Source organism: Ovis canadensis, chromosome 1, assembly GCF_042477335.2.
Source record: "Ovis canadensis isolate MfBH-ARS-UI-01 breed Bighorn chromosome 1, ARS-UI_OviCan_v2, whole genome shotgun sequence".
Lineage (NCBI taxonomy): Eukaryota > Metazoa > Chordata > Mammalia > Artiodactyla > Bovidae > Ovis > Ovis canadensis.
In genome coordinates this window covers 42,059,032-42,072,697 of record NC_091245.1, presented here as the reverse complement: position 1 = coordinate 42,072,697, position 13,666 = coordinate 42,059,032, and the positions used below count along the sequence as shown (strand labels likewise).

The window sequence follows — 13,666 nt, the reverse complement described above, 5'->3', positions numbered from 1 at the left end:
TTCTTTTCTCTCTTCATATGATGTAATGAAAAATTAATCCCCTACACTTAAGAAAGGCAAATTCAAATGAAGGGTGGACAGATGCTATGTCACACAAAAATTATCTTGCATCTTTTATATACACTTACTATGAATGGCTATCCTTCTTTAACCTCTGAAGTCCAGCTTGAAAATATTTCTCAGTCATGAGAAAGTGTGAAGTCAGAAGAAAATAAACCTGGACTAAAGAGGGTAACCAACTCTGCTATACATTTTTGCCTATAAATCCAAATGAAGCAAAAAAAAATTAAGACTCATTGGTATTCTCCAGCTGTATCTTCATCTTAGTGAAGATTATAGATAAGTAGGAGGTGTGACTCACAGAAATAGTTTTCCTCACATACATTTTACCCATTGAATAAAATCTGAAATATTCTCTGAGCAAGACAAAATAGAGACTCTTTGAGTCTTATGCTATTCCTCATGCTATCAACAGTAAAATAAAAATTCTACAAATTTTCCAAAATTTTCATAGCCAAAGTTCCTCAGAATAAGGATATTTATACCATATACTAGTCTAAATGTTGCAGGCCGAGATCAGTAATTACAAAGATCTATAAACACTCATTTTATCCTTCAAAAATGTAAGACCAAATTCATGACAATCAGTTTACATATTCAGTTGGGAATCTGTTTGGCTGGGAGTGACGGGAAACCTAATAAATAGTGGAAGAAATAGGAGTTTGTTTTTCTTCTCATGGAATAATAAAGAGGGAAGGTAGGCAGTGCAAAGGTGATAAATCTACTTAAAATGTCATCAAAACTCCAAGCTACTTCTTTCTTTTTGCTTCATCATCCTAAGTGAGTGGTTTTATTCTTCATGCTAGCAAGATAGCTGCTCACCTCAAAGCAATAAGGTGATAAGGGTCAAGGGCAAGAGCCTTCTTGAGAAACTTTGCCTTTTCAGAACTGTACATGATCCCCAGACATCTCCATCTAATCGTTGTAATGTGGGCCAATCCTAGCTTCATGGGAAACTGGAAAGTTGAATAATTTCCTTTCCAACGTGTATAACAGATAAAAGAGAAAGATGATGAATGGACACTTCATGAGCAATCGACAATATCACCACACCTCCAGACCAATCAGATTTAGAGCCACGCACATTAGTATCATCACTATTGTCATTTTCACCATCAGCATTAAAGTATTTGTTCTACAAATTGTGGTGTGTTATTTCCATACAGTTGAGTAGTCCTCATTCAACCATGACTTCTATAATCATTGCAAATTTCAGACCAAATCAATGTATTACAATAAGTTCAAACTAAAAAAATATCTGTTCCCTGGAATGAATAACACGGTGGTCCCTCAGTTTTGGGAAGAGGGGTGAATTGGTTTCAGGACTCCCACACACACCAAAATCATCTGTGAATGATCAAGTCCTTCATATGTAAGGGCATAGTACAGTGGCATTTCAGTATCCATAGACTCCACATCCATGTAGTAGGTCAGCTCTCATTCAACCACAGTTGGTTAAATCCATGGATGCAGAACCCACAGATACTGACTACACTTAATTGCACAGGCTTATCTAAAAATTCCCCTAATGCTGTATCAATTAATACTCCCTAAAGTTTCACTAAATTATAATGCTGAAAAGAATCTTAGAAATTATTGTCATAATTCAAAGTCTTAATTATGCACTGATGCTTACACAGGGATGTCATGTACCTTCTTAGTGACACAGCAGAACAGGAACTCAGGGCTTCTGATTCCCAGTTCTCACTTATTTAGTTATTTAAAAAGCAACCCTAATAACAAAACTCCTTTAAAAGATGTACACAGATGTAGAGAACAAACATATGGATACCAAGAGGAAAGGGGGATGGTGGTAGGATGAATTAAGAGATTGGGACTGACATATACACACTATTGAACTAATGACAACCTGCTGTATAGCAAGGGAACTCTACTCACCGCTCTGTGGTAACCTAAATAGGAAGGAAATCCAAAAGAGGAGATATACGTATATGTATAGCCAATTCACTTTGCTGTAAAACAGAAGCTAACACAACTTTACGCCAACAACAATTGTTTAAATAAATAAATAAAAGAGATAAAAGCACTAGGGGAAAAATCTGTTACTCTATTATTTGTTTTTCTACAAGTCTCCATTTTTCTGCATTGAGTTTTTCACCTAGTACATATCGTGGCACTTCAAGTCATTTCAGGGTTTTATTTCTCATCCATGGAGTTGCACCAGTTACAGAGAAGTATAGAGTAGCTTCCTTTAAACATATATAGGTAGCTTCCTAGAAGTAATTATAACTGTTCTAATAAATACTGTTCTCACTTCCTTATCTCTGAATTTAGAGACATTTGTCATTCTATGCTCTTAAATTATTATGATGCATAATATAAGAAAACCATGGATGTCATTTTCTTCTCACTCTCAAAAAATCCCCAGTCAGTCCCTCAAATGCCACTCTATGCTGTCTTCTTTGAGCCCATAACATGTGATATGGGTAAAAAGTAGGTTTAAATGACCACCAGAGCAGCCTTACTAGAGGAAGGGCAAATATCTCCAAGGGCAGTGTTTCTCCATACGGTGAGAGAGTGAAAGAAGACAGAAGCAGAGAAAGAGTCTTTCCAAGGAATCATAAGATCTCTGCATGTGTGTGGTGGGGGGAGGTGGGAGCGGTGTTGCAGGCTGAGTTGCCTGTTTTTATCTCCAACAGTCTGTTTTAACATCTGCTGGTCCTGCTATATCCTTCTCACCTACTGACTCTCTAGAACCTTCAGGAAGAAAAATTCCTCAGCACAAGAATGCACTGTGCCACAACCCACAAGCCTTTAAAGGGGAGCCTGTCTACAATATGAGGCATTCAAGTCACCTGTCCCAGGAAAGACATCCACAGATATCACTCAGTACAAACAACACAAAAACAGAATCTAGGCATCTTTCTTAGGACTTCATAAACCTCCAAGATTATATGCAAATTTGGGGTTTATGTTAATTTTGCTAGATAATTGGTCCATATGTTCATCAGATTTTCAAACATACTTATTTTTGAAAGATATCATTGTGCAATCCCAACTTATGAAAGTATTATTTTCTCTTTAGAAAAAGGTACTGGAAAACCATGCCTCAATATAAAATTTTGTCTTCTCAAAATAAAGTGATTCTGGTTTCTTAAAGAAAATATAAAATTAAGAAACACTAAGAACTTAAAATAAACAAGCCTTGCCATTATTGAATTAAAGGAACTTGAGCTCCCTATGGCCTTTCAAAGTATCAGTTTTCTTAACTATAGAACAACAGGATTGATCTGAAATAGGTGATCTCTAAGCTCACTTTCAGTTTAGAAAGGTTGTAATTCTATGAGTCAGCACTGTGGTATAAAGCTTGACAGTCAAAATCAGCATCCTGTTATCTTTTCCTTAATCTGAACAAAATATCAGCAAGTTGCTCATGCAAATAACATCATTTATTTTCTCTACTGTTTAAAGTCCATCTAATATAGGATCTTTTTAGCATTTTCTAGAGATGGCAACAGATAATAAGTATTGATATTTTTCAAATGCTTTCAGACAACTTAGAGAAAAAGATTCAGTATAGAAAATACTGCATACATAGATTTTTGCTTAGATTTCACTGGCAGGATGTGATATAACATTTAGCTATCCAATTATAGCAATATTAAGTAAATTAAACAAAATATGAAATATGTACTGATTTTTAAAACAGGTTAAACGGAAACAAATGCGAATTACTGGAAAACACAATTCAAACCAGTATTTTCAACTATATTAACATAACTTGGCTGAGGAGTTAGAGAGCTTTTAAAAAGCATATGCTTCTGGTGCAGGCAAGATGGCGCACACATCCCTCCTCTTCACTTAATGTAACTAAGAATCTTGAAAATAAGAAAACAAGCAAACAGAGGAGTACTCAGAACAGTGAAAAGGAGGTGGATTAGTTAGTGGCCCTGGACTAGAGGAACAACAGCAGAAGGTGTCTTATGACTCCCTACCCAACAGCAGGTTATGTGGGCCCTGAGTCTCCAACCCATCCCCCCAGCCCCACAGTCTAGCCGCAGGTGATATAGGTAGGCTTACATTCCTCCCTCTCATCTAACTGGGGTACAGCCAGCAACACCAGATGGCCTCACCACATTGGCAGGGGGAATCCTGCCACAACCAGCTCCAGGCCCAGCAGTGCTCCTTATCCCTGAAGGCTAAAAAGTCACTTCTCTCACCTACAAGCATCAGCAGGACTGGCCTGGGCAGCTCCCTTCTGGTCCCTTCCAGGGGCATCAGCAGGGCTCACTGGGAGCTCCAGAAACACCAGACAAGTCAGGCAATCTGAAATAGCGTCACAAAGCCTCTGGAAATTAAACTGCCATTGGAAATACAGCCCACAAAAGTAATTCAGGACTTGTGTCCTAAATCTAAACAGGGTGACTGTCTGTTAAAGTATAAGATTTCAATAGGACCCAGAACCTCTTGATGTTGTAGCCAAAATACCAAGGATACAATCACAACTCAAATGAGAAAAAAAAAAATAGACTAAAACCAACATCAAAATGAATCATATGTTAGAATTATTTAGTAAGAATTTTAGAGCATCCATTATAAAAGTGCTTCAACAAGCAAATTCTCTGGAAAAAAAAAAAAAGAAAGGAAAATTTCAACAAAGACACATAAGTGCTAGAAAGAACCAAATGGCAATTACAGAGCTAAAAAATCCAAGAAACAAAATAAAACAGTCATTGGATGGGCTCAGTAGTGGAGATGATAGAATCAGTGCACTTGAGACAAGATCAATATAATTTTTCCAAACTGAATAACAGAGAGAAACTAAGACCCCCTCCAAAAAAAATAAATAAATAAAGAAGAAGAAGACAGAGCCTCAGGATTCTGTGGGACAGTAACAAATGATCCAATATTTACATCCTCACATCCCAGAAGGACATGAGAAAGATAGTAGAGTTGGAGTGTATTTGAAGAAATAATGCCAGGAAAAACTTGGTACAAGACACAAACCTATGGATTTAAGAGCAAATCTTAAATGGAATAAACCCAAAGAAATCCACACCAAGACACATCACCACTAAGCTTCTAAGAAACTGAAGACAAGAAAAGTATCTTAAACCAGCCTGAGAGAAATGGCACATTGCCTTTAGCAGACCATCAATTCAAATAACAATTTTCTCATCACAAACCACGGAGGCCTGAAGGTAGTAGCATATTTTTCAAGTGCTGAAAGAAAAGAACTGTCAACCACAAATTCTTTCCCAATATGAACTGCTGAATTCATATTCAGTAAGTGAAATAAAAAACTATAACACTGTCCTACATTCAAAACAACAGCACTTATAAAAGTAGGAAGAGGAAAGAGATACAAACAAAAATAGTAATAGCCAGAGGAACCACTGAGAAAACTAAACAGAGAGATACACTCACAAACAGTAAAAACAAATCAAAATGGAATCATAAAGTGTTGGAGTAACTCACAGGAAGGTGAGAAAAGGGAAGTAAAGGAATAAGAAACAGAGAAAACAAACAGAAAACATATTAAATAAAATGTAAGACAAACATAATGCAGAGAAATTGGATCATTCATACACTGCTGGTGGACATGTAAAGATACAACTTCTCTGCAAAACAGTGTCTTATAAAACTAAATGTGTAACTACATAGGACCCAACAATCACACCCTGGGCATTTTTGATCCCAGAGAAGTGAAAATTTACACCCACATGAACACCTGTACATACACATGCATACCAGATTTAATCATAATGCTGAAAACTGGAAATAACTCAAATGTCCTTCAATGCCTAAACAAGCTGTGGTATGCCCATACCACAAAATACCACTTAGCAATAAAAAAGGAATAAACCATCGACATGCACAAAATCTTGAAATACTCTGGGGATTATGGTGGTGACTGGAGAACAAAAACAACCTCAAAGTTTATACAGTCTATGATCCCATTTATGTAACAGTTTGGAAATGACAAATCTGTAGAGATAAAGAGCAGATTAGTGATTGTCAGAGGTTAGGAATGGGGCAGTGAGTGCAAGGGAGGAGGGTGTGGTTATAAAAAGGGTAGCAAAAGGACTCCTTGTGGTGTTGGAACTATTCTATATCTTGACTGCAGTGGTGAATACACAAACCTACCCATGTGCTAAAATTGCATAGAACTAAATGCATGAGCGGGCTTCCCTGGTAGCTCAGCTGGTAAAGAATCCACCTGCAATGCAGGAGACCCTGGTTCAATTTCTGGATCAGGAAGATCCCTGGAGTAGGGATAGGTTATCCATTCCAGTATTCTTGGGCTTCCCTGGTAGCTCATACGGTAAAGAGTCTGCCTGCAATGCAGGAAACTTGGGTTCAATTCCTGGGTTGGGAAGATCCCCTGGAGGAGGGCATGGCAACCCACTCCAGTATTCTTGCCTAAAGAATCCCCATGACCAGAGGAGCCTGGTGGGCTACAGTCCATTGGGTCACAAAGAGCTGGACATGACTGAGCGACTAAACACAGCACAGCAAATGCATGAGATGGCTGGATGGCATCACTGATGCAATGGATATGAACTTGGGAAACTCCGGGAGACGATGAGGGACAGGGAAGCCTGGCATGCTGCAGTCCACAGGGCGCAAAGAGTCAGACATAATTAGGTGACCGAACAAAACCACACACACACAAACAAGCATAAAACGGCTAAATTTGAATAAAAGCTGTAGATTCTGTCAATGTCAGGTTCCTGCTTATAATATTGTATTATAGTTATCCAAGATATTACTCTTGGGGGACACTGAATGAAGGGTACACAGGATCTCTCTGTACTATTTCTCAAACTGCATGAACATCTATAATTATTGCAAAATAAAAATCTAATAAAAAATATTGGGTGAAAGTTGTGGGGAAGCTGGTTTTCACATAGTCTGATACTTTGAGACTATAATATATACAGAGTATATATTATTTTCAAAGGAAAAAAAAAGGAGTAATTTTGTAGGTACCATCTTTCAAGTGATCTGACTTACTCACATATAATGGGACAAACAGACTCTCCTGCTGTGATGCAACAGGAAGTACACATCACAGATATAGGAGTATTCTTGCTAAAAATGTTTACCCTGAACCTAACTGAGTGAGTAAGCCATCAGACAAATCCATGCTCAGAAACACTCTTATAAGACAATTTCCCTGGACTCAACACAAACGTTAATGTCACCAAAATAAGTGGACTAGCATAATCAAGCTTTTTAAAATAATTTGAGGATGTTGTGGGGGGGGGGAGAGGGAGAAAGTACCTGAAAAGGGTTGATTCTCGCAGCGTATATAGTCACAGAAAGATATCTTATGCCACTAGCATGGCAGACTGACTTCATATGAACCAAACTCCTTTCTGCTATAAACACATACATACTTAGATTTTTTAAAGACCAGGAAAATTAAATAGGTTAAACAGCTAAGTTTGAAGAGAAAAAGGTAATCCGTAGCTGTTAGTATGAAAGGAAACAGATACAGGACTAGCAGGCACATAAACTGATAATACAGCAACCCAAAGTGATACAGAACTTAGACGCAGGCATGAATGCCTACAGGCTGGAGATGTCACCTGTGTTCAGGGACAATAAATTTTATTTGGGGCCCATGGAAAGAAGGAACTGAGACCTCTGTCTAAAGAACCCCGAGACAGTTAACCTTTCAGTTTAATTATAAACAGAAGTTTGTCCTGGAAGCGGCAAGAAAGTTTGTCTCTTCCTGGGGCTCTGCATGTGCTCAGTTGCTCAGTTCTATCTGACCTTTTGCAATCCCATGGACTATAGTACACCATGCTCCTCTGTCTGTGGGATTTTCCAGGCAAGAATGCTGGAGTGGGTTGCTATTTCCTACTCCAGGGGATCTTCCTGACCCATGGATCGAACCCACCTCTTGCATCTCCTGCATTGCCAGGTGGATTCTTTACCACTAGTGTCACCTGGGAAGCCCATGGGGCTCTGCAAGAAGGGGGAAAACAGGATGCTTTGTATTAACCACCTCCCCCACACAGTTTGAATCTACATCACCTGCATGATGTAGGAATCTCAAGCAAGGAAGTTAATGTAAAAGCTGATTCTACAAATGTTAACTAGACATAACATGGTGATCATTTACATAAATATCAAATCATTATGTTGTACACCTGAAACTAATAAAATGTCAATTATATTACATGTCAATTATAACTTAATTTTTTTTAATCTGATTGATCCCAGACCAGAAGCAAACACAGAACCACTCTACAGGGAAACTTCCAAACACTAGGAAAAATATGACTACCAGAGGGAAAAACCAAAAGCAGAAACCCAGCTGAAGATGAGCTCATAATCCAAATAACAAACCTCATGAGGAAAGGATCCCCCTTTAAGTGGATGCATAATTCTGGAAGAACCAGCAGACTCAATTGGGATAACTAACTCCCCGAAGAATTTCAAGTAAGAAAACAACTTGAGATTTATTATAAAATAAGTACACTATAATTATTAAAGAGACAAAATATGGATAGAGTTCATAATAAAAAGAAAACTTCAGGAAAAAAAACAGAAACATATGAAAAGGCATCAAAGAGCACTCCTAGAAATAAAAAATAAGTCATAGCTCAATGGAAATTAAAACAATAAATATCAAGGAATAATAGTTATGAATAATTACCCAAATGCTTTTTTTTAAAAAAAAAAACTTTCCTAATTGAAAATAATACAGAGGTAATAGACATGAGAGATAAAACAAGAAGGTCCAACATATATATAAGAATCCTAGTGGAAAGAATAGAGGGAAAAAAAGGCAAGATAATATATGACAAAATACACTGTGGATTTTTAATAATTTAAGAAACACAAGCGTCATCTGACTAAAGATAAGAAAGTCCAAGAAGAAACAGTAAATAAACCCACACCTGGGCATACCATAGTAAAACTGTAGAACACCAAAGACAGAATAATCTCTTTTTTTGTAATTAAAGTACAGTTGATTTACAATGTTGTGTTAGTTTCAGATGCACACAGCAAAGTGATTCAGTTATATTTATATATACTTTTTCATATTCCTTCCCATTATAGGTTATCACAAGATATTAAATATAATTCCCTGTGATATACAGTATGTCCTTGTCACTTATCTATTTTACATACAGTAGAGTGTATCTGTTAATCTCAAAATTCTAATTTACAGAGTAATCTTAAAGCAATGAAGAAACTTCTAATGATCAACAAGAGAGACAGTATCTCCAAAATGATGAAAAAAGTAATTGTCAACATAGAATTCTGCTCTAGTATTCAAGTGTTAAGCTCAAATACGGTTTCAAACAAACAACAATAAAAAGATGAAGAGAGTTTTATCATCTATATATGCTTACCAAATAGATACACATTTCTATAAGGAGGAATTTGAATCCAGAAGGAAGATGGATGCAAGAAGCAACAGTGAACACAGAAAATGTGGGTAAATAAAATAAGCATTGACCTTAAAATTTTTTAAAGAAAAATTATATAAAAATGACACAATGGCTGCAAAATATATGGCACAACTATATCACTAAATGATATTATGAAATATGGCATATGATCAAAATTATAACATTATAAGACACTCTTATTATCCTATAGAAGAATAGATATTTTGATTAATATCATTTGTTAAGACAAAACATGAATGTTAAAAACATAAAAATACCTACTACTAAAAGTATAGAAATGTATATAGTACTCAAATCAGTAGACTGGAAAGAGACTAAAGAAACTGTAAATCCACTAACAGAAAAGAATGGTAAAACAAGGAGGGACAGAAGAGGAACAGGCCCATAGAAATATCCTCCAATGAGAAGTGACACTGTATTTTCAAAGATAAAAGATTAAAACTGGCAAAATGAACATGCAGGGAGGAAGTGTTGCTACAGGATGGCTTCCCAGGGAAGCTGGCTTCAAGATGAAGTTGAGCATACAATTTTATTAAGGACTGCCTTGCTATGAGCATCTGAGAATGGAGAAGGAAGCAGAATCGGCCAAGAAAGATTTGGTGCTGCAATGCAAGTCCCATGGGTGGTTCCAGAGCCAGAATGATCCTTCAGAGTGATTGGGAGTTGGGTTGATATGGTCAGGCCTTTATACTCCCACATGGATCAGTCACTGGATGTGAGCTGCCCTGGGAAGTGGTGCCACCCTGGACCCAAATGGGCAATCCTCAAAGAGACTGAGACTTGAAAACCATCTGCTGATAGCATTGCCAGAGCTGGGGCAACATGCTCTTCCTTGAAGGGGGACTTGGCACATCATAGTGTCTGCCATATTACCACAAGGTGACTGCAAAAAAACAACGCTCAAGGAAACACATGTGTCCTGTGATCAATACCCCCATACCTTCTCCAAAATCTGCTGCTATAATTTTCTTTGAGCAATGAAGTTTTATGCCATAATAATAAAAGATAATTCAAATTACTAAACCCCCAGATCTTTCTAACTCGAGACTACATCATATACTTCTTGCTTCCAAATTAAAGTAAATCAAATAAGATATCAAAAGCAACCTAGGACCTTTTATTCCTTCACAATGTTAAAGCTTTGGTTTGTAACCCAAAATGAAAATATCATTTCTGTGTCTAATATTTTGATTAAACACAAACCCTTACTTGGGTTATAGTATTAGTAGTAGTAGTACTATAATAAGGTACTAATATTATTATTACAGTATTATTACCAAATATCTGTCTCTGTATAGGCAAAAGACTCCAAGGTCAGAGAGCTAAATATGATTGATATCTTATACCTCATTTCAAAACCAGGTCTGGTCATAAGAAACAAGTATGCACAAGCGGCTACCCTCTAGAGAAATTCAATATAACTTATCTTTGTAAAATATATCAAGTCAGAAATATAAAAGGAAAATGGGCTAAGAAGAAAAACATGAGTAGACATATTGCAAACTTGATTACCTCACAATTGTAATGAGAAATATAGACATGATAGATATACAGATAGATAGCTTCGATGCATCAATCATATCATCTCAACAATGTTAGTAAAGTCTAACAACCTTACTTATTTTGTGTAATTGGGATTCTGTTGTTGAAAAAGAACAGAAACAGCCAAATATGCCAAGTCCAACTAATGGTTTGAAGACATGAATACACTATTGTGATGCTAAAGACACATGTTGACATTAAGAAGATTCCTCTCTTGGGAGATTATAAGATAAATGATGTACCCTTAGAGGGAAGTACAGCTGAATTTCCTTCCACCCGAGGTGAAATCATTTACCTTAGGAACTTCATGTCAAATCACGCATAGATAACTTCCAGACCCCTCCTGACATCTCAGGTCTAGGTAAAAACATTTTGAAGTCCTCAGATTGTTTTTTATTTTTATGAATATTATTTGCATAACAATCAGCTTTTAGTAAAAGGAAGATGGGGAGGGTGGATGGTCCACTAAAAAAAAAACAGCATCTGTACTTCTTCAAAAATAATGCAACATACCTTTTATTCTTACACTGTAGCTCAGAGCTTTCAAATAACCAGAAACCTCTGAATTTAAAATGATGAATTTGATTCAAAGAACGGTTGTATCTCAAACAGATTAAAGACATAAAATGCACAGACTTATCATTTCTGTTTAGTAACATGATATACATGTGATATAAACTTAATGTAAATGTAATGTAACTTTAGGCAGGAGTCCCAAAGTATTTCTTTACATTTAACCCAGGAATGTGTGTATATTACATATTATACTATATGTAATTTAGTATATGTTATTTATATACACATATTCGCCTTTAAAATGAGCCACACTGTATTTAAGAGCTATTCCTCTGTGCTCTCTTCTTTATACTTGCTTTAAAGCTATTGACTATAGCAGGTTCAGATTATTCTGAAAGACAGCATTTGGAAGGGGTGGGGGTGATGTGTGAAAAAGAGAAAGAAGGAAGTAAAACAGGAAGATGTAAAGGAGGGAAGGCAGGAAGGAAGCGGGGGAGGCGGGGGGAACCCTACAGACACATAAACACGCACACCTAGGTTAGAAACGGCCAGGCCCTAAACACAATCCAGCACCCCTCCCCAAACAGGAGCTTCCTAAAAGTTCCGAGCGGAGCTTTCGTGAAGCCGTGGCCTGACTGCACCCACTTGGTGCCCCAACCACCGGGCAGGCAGGACCATCCTGAGGCCGCAGCCCTGGAAACTCTCGGGTACTTCAAGCTCCCCTCCCGTGCTCGCTGTCAATCACGGGGCACCGCGCGCCAATTCCTCGCCCACTTCTGAGCGAATCCTTCTGCCTCTTTCCATCCTCCCTTGGCTCTCTCCTTCCCGGGGGCTTGCCAAGGAGTCTAGGGCCGGAGGCAGAGGCAGAGAAGAAGCGAGCGAAGAGTAAGGGCCGGTTGGCGGATTTCCTACCAGCGGTAGGAACGTAACGGTCAAGGCGACCATCCTAGCGCCGCCGCGTTTTCCCCGCGCTCCCTATCAACCCCACGGGACCCACACTCTCCATTTCAGCTTCGCTGTGTGACGAAGTAAGAGAAGGAGGGGAATAAACCCGCAGCCTCCGCGGCATTCCTTACCTCAGGCTACCCTGGCGGAAGCTGCCCTCGTCCTGTCCGGGGCGCCTCGGGTGCACCGCCGCAGCGGCAGCGCTCTGGACGCCCGGGCTCCGGCCGCAGCTCCGCCGAGAGCAGCTCTTCCGTGCGAGGCAAGCGTGCCTCCCGCGCTGCCCTGCACGGGGCACGAGAGGCGGCGAGGAGACGCTGGGGAGACGCGGGCGCGCCGCTCGCGTGCCGCCCGGCCGGCCACCCGGAGACCGCATTCGCCGAAGCGGGGCTGGCGGCCGGGGAGAGGGGCGCACGAGCCGGGGGCGGCTGCGGAGCGCGCGCGGACCAGCTGGTGTGGAGGACCCCGCCGGGGTGGCACGGGCGGCCGCGATGCGCCCAGGAGCTCCTCTCTCCTCCTCTGACCCCCTAAATCCCTCCTCTGTTCCCCCACTACCCACCTCCTCCAAAGAGACAGCTCGCCGGCGGCACTTGGTCTGCCGCGCTGCGCTCTTCAGCCCCGCGCGGGGAATAACAATTGGATCGTATTGCACGGACTGTATTCTAGTGTAGTAGCTTGTAACTGCTGAGGCCACCACCTGTCACACGGTCCCCAGCGGGCTGGCCTCTCCCGGATTCCCCACCCCGCTTGTTTTCCTTCCCTACCTACCTCGCCGACCGCCCGCAGTACTCCGCCGGCACGAGACCAAGGGAGTTTTGCAAAATAACCCTCACTCTTTGCCAGGAACTCACGGCATCTTCCTTCCCATCCGAGCTTAAGGATCACGCACAGTCCCTGCGTGCCTAGCCAAAGCCGGATGCCGAAAATCCTGGTTTGAACCCCACACTCGCCGCCCCCCAGCCGCCCCCATTCATAATCCCAGCGGCCGTCTGCCACTACGCGCCCTCCCCCAACCGCCCGCGCTCGCTGCGATTCGCCGTCCCTTTCTAGGGACGTGTCAGTCACCCGCTCTTCATCTGCCATGAATACAGTACTAGAAGCTCCACAGCCTAGGGTTGCACAAAGGGGGATGAGGAGGGAGAGCCCTCAGAGCTTGGGGTAGGGGGAGGCGAGGGAGTGAGTGGGGCAATTGCGTGGACTGAGCCCGTGTG

At 40.1% G+C, this 13,666-nt stretch overlaps 1 protein-coding gene across 1 annotated transcript in view; it reads right to left on the bottom strand.

Moving 5' to 3' along the window:
• PDE4B (phosphodiesterase 4B) overlaps positions 1 to 13,062 on the bottom strand; it is a 663,597-nt gene extending 650,535 nt beyond the window's left edge. Inside the window, exon 1 of the mRNA XM_069593925.1 lies at positions 12,590 to 13,062. The gene's annotated coding sequence lies outside the window, so the exon portion shown is untranslated. The remainder of the gene's footprint in view (positions 1 to 12,589) is intronic.
• Between the last annotated feature and the right edge of the window lie 604 nt (positions 13,063 to 13,666).